This window comes from Lycium barbarum, chromosome 3 (assembly GCF_019175385.1).
Source record: "Lycium barbarum isolate Lr01 chromosome 3, ASM1917538v2, whole genome shotgun sequence".
Lineage (NCBI taxonomy): Eukaryota > Viridiplantae > Streptophyta > Magnoliopsida > Solanales > Solanaceae > Lycium > Lycium barbarum.
In genome coordinates, this window is record NC_083339.1 from 5195270 (window position 1) to 5206339 (window position 11070).

The window sequence follows — 11070 nt, forward strand, 5'->3', positions numbered from 1 at the left end:
CACCAAACCTACTGCATTTCAGACATGCAAATCCAGCAAGTTTTACTCTTCTATTTAAAAAATTCTTTAAAATAGTGGGTGATTGTAGTGATATTTTAAAGATTTTTAAAATATTTTGGTATTACTTGCAGAAATGGAAATTTACTTATTGGCCAAGACAAATACTTGGTTGGCAACTTACTTGTTTCCCAAGTACGTGTACTTGGATGGCAAGTATACTTGTTAGCCAAGTACTCCACCACTTTACTACTATAAAATGGCCTAAGGAGCTTTCACAATAATCATCCAACAACTAAGAGCTAATCTCGTGCTCCACTTTAATTCTCTCGTGTCCTTTTTATAAAAAAGTTCTTCAACCAGTATTATTCTTTTCATATACATCTTTTGTTTGTTTTTCATTGAAACTTGCTGGTATTATTTAATTTTGCTGATTTCTGTATTCTCTAATTAAATTTAGAGAAAGATTTGTTTAATCCTGGGGAAACATTTCACATTGCTGAAATAGTTTCTTAGGACAGTGCCTAGCACGACTCGAGTCATATTTACAGAATATATTATCGTAGTAATATTTATTTTTCCAAGTATATTTTCAGTAGTATTAGTTTGCTAAATAAAAAATATTATTTATTATTGTACTGGTTTTATTTTGTGGTTTTCCCAACACCCGTTTGGTCATAAAATTTATTTATTGTTTTTTGGAATAATTTTTTACTTTATTTGAAAATCAGTATTTGACCATGAGGATAAATTCAGCTTAAAGTTATTTTCAAATTTGGAAACAGCTTATAACCTATTTTCCAACTTACTTTTCACTTTTGAACAACAACAACATAACTAGAGAAATCCCACAAGTCGGGGTCTGGGGAGGCTAGATTGTACGCATACCTTACCTCTACCTTGGGAGGTAGGGAGGCTATTTCCGAAAGACCCTCGGCTCAAGAAAAAACTTGACGAAAATGGGGTCAGATACGAATTAACGAAAGTAAAGAAACTATAGCAAAATACTATAGCTAAGCATTATAAAGAAAAGTAATAGTAACTGAAAACTAATAAGACAAACGAAGTACAAGTGACAATAGATAGTCGAAATACAAAGACAACAAAGAGCAGAGATTAATGGACATGAAACTACAAGAATAATACAACAACTACTAGTATGAAAGGGTAAGTAGGACAACACTTAACTAGCTACTAACCTTCTATCCTAATTCGTATCCTCTATAACCGCCTATCTAAAATCAGTCCTCGGTAACCTGCACTTGCGTCGTATCCCGTCTAATCACCTCCACTATATACTTCTTCGGCTATCTCTACCTCTCCTGGAAGCGTCCGTAGCCAACCTCTCACACTTCCGCACTGAAGCATCTATGCATCTCCTTTGTAGGGATGTGCAAAAACCGGTTTAACAGATAAACCGAACCAATGAAAACACTATTGATTTATCGATATCGGGTTATTGGGTTAACGGTTTTGTAAAAAAATTTATTGGGTTATCGGTTCGGTTGCCAATTTTAAGGATTTAGTTAATGGTTAAACCGATAACACAATAACCTTATATTAAAATTATTATTTTATCCCTAATTATATATTAGTTGCTTTAAATTTTAATTTTTAAATACAAAGCTATCTTTAAATTACTTACTACAGGCACACTTATTCTCAATTCTTATACGAAACTAGGGCTTACCTCTGTTGATACCTAATTTTGTCCCGCCTCTCCTCCAAAACATCTATTCACGCTTCTAGTACTTTTGGGAAACTTAAAAAAAATATTTATAGTTTACTGCAATTATTAGCTTTTATTAATACCGGCGTTTCATTATTCTATTGCAGTCACTAGCTGTTATTATTTTTTGTTACTTATCCTTATCATTATTATTATTATTATTATTATTATTATTATTATTATTATTATTATTATTATTATTATTATTATTATTATTATTATTATTATTATTATTATTTTTGTTATTATTATTATTACCAGTATTATCATAATTTGCATTATAATCATTTCAGCATTTTTACCACCTTATGCATACGCATCGCATTTATTTTGCGTAGTTAAATAATAGCGTTTATTTACTGATATTATCGCACGACTATTACGACGTCATATAATTTTATTTTTTATCCGAGCACTAATAAATACATATGTTTATATTTAAAAATATTTTGGTACACGTTAATATATAATTAATTAAAATAGGTCTTCATTTGAATTTAGAAGCCCAATTTATTTCTTTCATTCAGCCCATATTTTTAATTCATCAACCCAAATTCGAACCCAATCAACTCATACTATTTTCGGACCAGTTCATAAAATCAGCCCATATTTAATTCACCCAGCCCACATTTTAAATCGACCAGCCCACTACCCCTTTTGGTCTGACCCAGTCTATTAAATCGTTTTAACCCGACCCGACCGGCCCAATTCTCTTTTCAACAAAAAGAACCGCTAGGGTTCTTTCCTCTTCAGCGCCGCAACCCCCCCCCCCCCCCCCCCCCTCTCCACATCCTCTCTCCTCCTCCATCTCTCTCTCTCTTCTTCCTCAACAAAACAGCGAATTCACAGAGCTCTTTCGATCTCCCCAGGCCGTGCATGGCCATTTCGGGGAAGGCAATTAATTTTTGTACCCCCCCCCCCCCCCCGGGTCAGTGTTCAACCGTTGAAAGAGGTCAATTCTTGTTTTCTTCTTCTTTCTCTTCTGTCGATCTGAAATTTTTTAATGGACTTCGTCCGTTTGTGAAGAAACAACCTTTCTTTATCAGTTCTTTTTTTGTCGAGTACCAATTTTATTGAATATTGTCTCCTTCTTCTGGGTTTTCTGATCGACGACAGAACCCTAACGTCTCGATTTGAAAAAATCTTGACCAGAAATCCCGCCCAATTTTTCGTTTCAGAACCCCCAACAAAACCCTAGTTGATTGATATAAATAATCCTTTCGGGAGTCATTTAGGGGGAAGCTTTAGCCGCCATCGAATCCCTAAAATACAAGTCTTTAACTGTTCTAGTTCCCCTTTTAAAATATTAGCTCTTAATTTTCCTGATATCGTCTCAAATACTAAATCCTTTGTGTTTTGCCTTTGGTTTTTGTTCGGGTCAGAGTGTGTACAAACTCGGGATTTGTGGTGTTTCGAGGTAGATTGGAAACCCCGCGCCTACTTCGCTGCACCCGAAGAAGGTCGGTGAACCCTCTTCCTTTTATTTATTTTTGGTATTTTGCGGGTTTTAGTTTAATTTGTGTTTGTGTGTTAGTTAATATCTGTGTTAGTGTTGTTCAGTTTAGTTGAGCTTAGTCTTAATTAATATAGCATAGCATCAATTAATCATGTAGTTAGTTTAAGAATCATACATGTTAGATTTGTTCATTTATTAACTTGTTCTATGTGTTAGTATAGTCTTAAATCTAGTTAGTAATTGTTAAACATGTGTTGAATGAGTTTATCTAATCATTAGCATGCCTATAAGGTGGTTAGTTTGAATACTAACCGATCATGTGTTGGTTTAAATGTTTGCTAGTTCATTTGGATGCTTAGTATGGTTCAATACAATCATGGTCAGTTGTAGTTTTTGTTAGTTTGACTTGGTCACGCCTTTCTTATATTAGTTAAGTGGTTGTTTGGTATTTGGTAGCATAAGCTCACCCTAAGCATGTATATGTCAGTATGCTATCCAATAGAGATAATATTTCAAAATGATGTTTGGCCTCAAGAAGGTTAAAATTTGTGGTGTGTTGAACCTTTTATGACAAGTTGCATATCAGTTTGTATAAGTCTGCCTGGGTCTAAATTATGTTCATAAAAAAAGCAAAAGATGAGTGATTTAAGTTGCCAAACTGATCAAGATTGTTTGCATGCTCTTTAAGAATTCTGTCTAAACTACGTAGTTGGTGTTGTTAATTTGCTATTGGTTTTTAGTATCTAAGGATCTCAGAACATGTTTCCTTAAATGAGTAAAATATTCCAGCTCAATTATGCTCTTTTAACACTGTGTATGGCATGTACGCTGGCTGATTTTCCTTTTTGCGTACTATTCCTCCTATGTGGTTCTATCCCTTGATTTAGCTCATTTTCATACTTTGATCAGTTTAGGTACCTGGTTGAGTCATGTTTTGATGGATCTGTCACTAACAGATGACATTAAGTCTAAATGTTTTGTTAAGTCTCAGTCTACTGAAAATAACTCTATAGATTGGTCCAGTATTAATCATTCTTTAAGTGTCTTAGATAATGAAATTACTAATTAATGATTCATTTTTAGTGTAATCACACTTCTTTAGTTTAATGACCTCTTCTCATTCTTGTTGAGTGTTTCTTCTTGTTTATGGCTTTATTTAGGTGCCTTTAGGTCATTATTATGGTCCAAAATTGTGTGTTTGAATTCTGGAAAGTACACGAGCATGAGTTTCAAGTTTACCCTACTCCTTTAAGCCATTCTTGTCTTTTTTTTTCTTTGTGTTGTTTTTATCGCCCTGCAAACTACCATAGTGCTATGTTTTGAGTCGACTGCTACTGCTGCGCTGCCTATCTGCTGGGTTGTTATATTTGTTGTTTGGAACCATGGTTATGCTCGTAAGAATCTCCTATGTTGCTGTTCTATTCCCATCATTGTGTATGTCTTTGTTAATTGTTGGCTGCTGTAATATGATGTCGATACTATACTTAGGGAACCACTGGTTTTAAAGGAAATGGATGCTTCATGTGATGAGAATGTAGTGTTAAGCCTAGCTGCTACTGTTTCGATGTATCTACAATTGAGTTTCTGTGTTTAGCATAGTTGATTGGTTGGAATATTTTCAATGCGCTTATAAGTGTTTTAATTTTGTTAAGGCAGTGAGGTTGTATACCTATGTATTTTTTGAAGTATGTTCATGAAAATACATTAATAGGGAGGTTAGATTGGTCATTACGAATCAAGCTTGAACCCTCCCCGGTGTTAGCCATGCCTGGGATTCATGAAATCCCTTGGAACTTGTGCAACATCGGGAAAATGGGGGCAAAAGCTTTCCGATATTAACCTTCTATACATCCTTATGAGTGTGTATACAGGAGGTATACTTAAATATACACAGTATACACATAGTCCACTGGTCTGTTTATATTATGCATGTTTAGTCTTATTTATTGGTTATGTACTATTCCTTTTCTTTCGTTTTTATGCATGACCATCGCATACGAGTCCGAGGGACTCGTCTTCTTCCACATTTGGTGTTGGGCTAAAAGCCCAACATGACTCCTCTCTCTGTCCAACCCCCTGTCCGCAGCAAAAATAGAAAAGCATAAAAATTCTAGGCCAAAGCCCAATAGACAGGAACAGTTCGCGGCGGTTGGGCCTGAAAATGGGCAAGAGCTATTCGATTTTTTCCTTCACCTCATTTTTATTGTTGTGCTTGATTTGCCTTGTATTACTAACACCTTATCTTATTTTGTTTACTTAACTTAGATGAATTCTAGTAAAAAATTAGTGGGTTAGCTTTAGTATAATGGGTAGCTAATTTTAAAGAGAAACCAACAGTTAATTCCATAGGCTTCATTTTTTTTTTTTATGTTAAAATTATTTATAATATCTATTTTTACTAGAATCATTGATTTTCAATAATGAGAACACATGTTTTGAATTAGAGAATTACTTTTTTGTTTCTTTATCATCTTAAAGATTTGAAATACCGTGGATATGTAAAACATGAATTTAAGTATCGCAAGTTTGACTTAATCACGTTTTTTTTTTTTTAAGTATCGTTAAATAAAGTTAATAAAAAGAGAAAGAAAACTCACTTCCTTTTGCATCCTATTTATAAAATAAGCCTAGATTTTTCTAATTATTCATAGTTCAAATTTGCTAAGTCTTTTCTTAAAAATTATTACTTATATGCAAACTATTATACTTTCCGCAAGTTTTATTTTAAGCATCATTGTTTTTTTTTTCATTTAACGCCTTAGCAACATTTATAAGTCTTATTTTAAATAGCATTTAAAGTCTTCTTTTATGCAAATCATTATACCTTCTACAAATCTTATTTTAAATAGCATTATTGCATTTCCGCTTAAAGCCTTAACAACATTTATACGTATTATTTTAAATAGCACTATTATATTTTCCTTTAAACGCTTAGAAACATTTACAAGCCATTTCCTTAAAATTTAAACGCTATATTTGCATCTTTAGTCTTAATTAATTAACCTAAGTTTAGACGGTAACCATAATTAATGGATTCTAAAGGATGCCTAACCCCTTCCCTTTAGGATAATCTAGAACCCTTACCTAGAATCACACTAATTAAGTAGACCATTAACGGAGGTTTAGTTAGGCTTTACCTTAGTTAATAAATTAGGTGTCCTAATTCACCATTAAACTAATTAGGTGACGACTCCTTTAAATAAACAAAATAGGAATCACCAATATGTTGTACTCCTACTTTAACCCATTTAAATGGGGTATAACAACCTCGATACGCTTATTCTCTCAAATTAAAGTCTCAATTCTCATACGAAACTAAGGTTTGCGATGGCTCTCTGTCTCTGCCTCTCTCCCTCACTTCTCAAATGAACAAATGGGATTGACCTGGTTCAGTGGCATACGCAGGAATTTTTGTAAGCAGTGTCGACAATATACTCCAGCCAATCGTACTCATAAGCTGGCTTCCAGTTGCTCGTTGGACAAAAATTTTAATCTGTAACTTGACATAATTTATTCTCTACCATTTTACTTAAATTTAATCCTAGTCAGGCTGGTTTATTTTCTTCTAACTTGACAAGGAGATGGAAGTTCGAATCTCACTAGCAACAATAACTTTTTTAGTACACTTCATAAAAAACGTGAAAATAGAATAAGCTAGTGCGTGTTTGCTGAGGCTCGAACTTAGGAAGAGCGCTGCCTTAGCGAGGCACCAAACCAGCTGGCCTACACGGCTCAATTGATTAAGCAGTGTCATTTATATTATCGGTATGTATATTCCATTTTTTCAAATTTTATATATATATATACATATTTAATAAATCTTTTCGATGAAGGGGTGTCGGAGGACACCCCTAAGCATAGGGTGGGTCCGCCCTTGACTTTGTTTATAAACTGTGAACTGGCCTTGTTTTGTTTTTGAAAGATTGCTACAATGCATTTTATAGTTTTTGTCTTATAATTTGTATAGTTATGCATGAAGGTAGTGCATATATGAACATCTGAAAATAAGAGAAAGCAAAAAAAAAAAAAAAACTATTGGATCATTTTCTTATTGGTTAAACCGAAAATCGAACCACCGAACCACCGATAACGAATATCTTGTCGGTTTGGTTTTGGTTTAGCATATTTACAAATCGAAAATCGATAAACCGAACAGGTAATTTACAAAACCGAATCGAACCGACTGATAAACACCCCTAATCCTCTGCACATGCCCAAGCCATCTCAGCCTCGTTTCCCGCATCTTATCCTTCACCGAGGTCACTCCCACCTTATCTCCGACATCATTATTCTTAATCCTGTCTCTCCTTATATGCCCAGACATCCATCGCAGCATCCTCATTTCCGCAACTTTCATCTTTCGAACGTGAAAGTTCTTGAATGGCCAACCCTCCACCCCATACAACATAATTGGTCTAACCATCACTCTATAGAACTTGTCTTTAAGTTTTGGTGGTACCTTTTATCGCGGATGTGAGCCTCCATTTCATCCATCCCGCACCAATACGATTCGTGACATCATCGTCAATCTCCCCATTCCATTGGATAATAGACCCAAGATACTTAAAATTTTCTTTCTTTTGAATGACCTGATTGCCAAATCTTACTTCCATGCCTGTCTCAAGTAGTATTTAAATAAATTCAAGCATGAGTATTATTTCAAAAAGTATAACATGGATGTTTCAGTGGACTGTAAGCTATTATTACACAACAACTCTAAAGAGCCAAACAGAAGGGACAATGGATAGGAGAAATGGAGAGGTTGTAAAGATATAAATTGTCAATTCTTAATTGTTGTGACGCGTAAAATCAAATAATGAAAATAAACCAAAATATACTGAAAAGAAAAGACATCTTCAACTCCAGCCCCATAAGTTCCAAATAAAATGAAAAATATTTGGCAAAAAAAAAAAAAATATTGAGCTTGTGCGTGCGTGTACATTAACAATAAGGATGAAAAAGACAACTCATCTTTAGGTGTTCTACACACTTGACAAGTGCAGGACTGAGGATAACACATCATCTACTTGGGACTTAACCTGCCTCTCAATTCCAATCATAACTTTTGTTTGGGTAAAGATCATTTTACTATCTATTTTTGCAAACTGAAATGATAAAACTAAATATTAACCTTAAATTTCATGTCAAAGAAACAAAAATAATTAGTGCATATGGCCAGTATACTGTCTACCTGAAGTCTGAACCCCATATTCACTACTGCAAGTAAAATTATCTTTTCCTTAACTGATTATTTTTAGGCAAGCAATTACTACTTATTAAAAAAAAAAGGGATAATGAACCATAAAGAGAACCCTTTTTATATCTTTCCCAAAACTAAAGCAATACATTCTTTATTTAACCAAAGGAAAATGAAACAAAACAGCACATGATGGAAGTAACTTTGTCAATACTTTCCCCCAACTCAACCAAGAAAAAGGAAAAAAAATCAAAGGGGAAATATGGTATTCAATTCAACCAAGAGATTGAAGTGATACCCTTGTTAAATTCCACGTACTAGTATAACCTTCATAAGGTTCGCTAGATTTTAACCTTGGCTAACTGAAATTGGTAATAAATTCATTTGTCAATGGACAAGTACTTAATTATTCATCCTTGAAAACATTGCCATTGAAAATGTATCGTGGCATTTTCTTATTATGAGAGGTCAAACAACATCTTGATTAGCAAAATCTACTAATTTCTGTGTTTTATTCATGTAATGATATTTGATTTGGCATGAAGTTTAAGGAAAAAAGTTTAATTTTGAAATATCTAAAACAAGCTATGGACATTTGCATGCTTATATATCATCTCATTAAAAGTAACATAAAAGTTTAGAGTTAAATAATTTGTAAATGTAAAATTATATTAAACTGAAAAGTAAATTATCACATAAATTGAGCCAAAGTATAAGAAAGATCTTTTTTCAATTATAGTAATTTATAATAATGTTAGTGACAGCTTAAGCTAGCACACTTCAACCAATTTACCGGATACTTCTATATATATCTCAACAGTGTAAATTGAGTTGAGTTGATGCTTAGTTTGCTAAATCAAAAATATTATTTATTATTGTACTGGTTTTATTTGGTGGTTTTCCCAACAATCTAAGAAACTATGGCAAATGATATCACTTGTGAAATAATTGATAACACTGATGTTATTGTTATTCTGGCTGCTCCTGTTCCCATCATCTTGCCAGATGTCCATGCTGTTGGAGATGCATTAATATGTCCACAATTTAGCCAAACAATGACGCCAAAATTCAGGTATGTAAAAATAGACATGGTTACAAGCCCAAAGCCAATAATAAACCTTCATGGAAAATACACCTCAATGCAAGAGAATATTTACGAGAAATGAAAATCCCGTTAAGTCAAAAATAAATTTGACTGAAGCGGATGATATAATTATTTCAGTCATTTCAGAAATAAATATTGAGGCCAACGTGAGAAACTGGGTGATAGACTCTGCTGCTACTAGGCACATTTGTGTAAATAAAAATAATTTTGTGTCATACACCCAAGTTGAGGAAGGAGAAGAAATTGTTTATCTTGGTGACTCAAGGATAACTCAAGTTCTTGGGAAAGGAAAAGTTCTTCTCAAACTCACATCTGGTAAAATTCTATCATTGAGTGATGTATCGCATGTTCCTAATATCCGAACCAATTTGATTTATGTGGGATTATTAAGAAAGGTTGGGTTGAAGGTTTCTTTTGAAGAAAATGAGGTTATGTTGACCAAAAATAATATTTTGGTGAGCAAAGGATTTTGTAACCGTGGTCTATTTGTGCTTAATGTTTCTAATGATATCTGTGAAAATGCATTTACTTCTGCTTATATGGTTGAGTCTATTTCTTTGTGGCATGCTAGACTAAGACATGCTAATGCCACCTATATAAAGAAAATGCAGTTGCTTGGTTTAGTAGCTGGTTTAGACTCAAATAATTTTGATAAATGTGAAATATGTGCTGAAGCTAAAATTACTAAAAAATCATGTTTTTTAGTAAATAGAGAAATTGAATTATTATCTTTGATTCACACTGATTTAGGTGATTTAAAGCAGACTATGACTAGAGGTGGTAAAAGATATTATGTGACTTTTATTGATGATTTTTCTAGATTTACTAAGTTGTACTTGCTTAGAAATAAATATGATGCTTTTAATGCTTTTATTTCTTATAAAACCGAGGTTGAAAATCAGCTTAGTAGAAAAATCAAGAGAATTAGATCTGATAGAGGTGGAGAATATTTGTCCTTAAATGCTTTTTGTGAAAAAGAAGGTATTATTCATGAAATAACTTTGTCTTATTCACGGGAGTCTAATGGAGTAGCTGGAAGAAAAAATAGGACATTGAAGGAAATGATGAACTCTATGTTAGTCAGTTCTGATGCACCTAATAATTTATGGGGTGAAGCTATATTATATGCATGTCACTTACAAAATAGGATTTCTCATAAAAGAACTGGAAAAAATCCTTATAAATTGTGGAAAGGTTATAGACCTAATTTGAAATATTTAGAAGTGTGGGGGTGCCTTGCTAAAGTTCTTTTTCCTGAACCTAAAAAGAGGAAAATCGGTTCTAAAACCGCTGACTGTATGCTTATTGGATATGCTGAACATAGTGTTGCATACAGATTTCTTATTTTGAAAAGTGATGTGCTTGATTGTAATACTATAATTGAGACAAAAAATGCTGAATTTTTTGAACATATTTTTCCACTGTCTGATATAATTTCTCATGCACGTGTTGAAAGAAATAATGAAATTACTCCTATGAGGAACTGAGAAGGAGCAAAAGGCCTAGGAAGGAATATTTTTCTCATGGAAATGATTTTCAAACTTTTCTTGTCGATAATGAACCATCAAATTATTTTGAAATTCTAT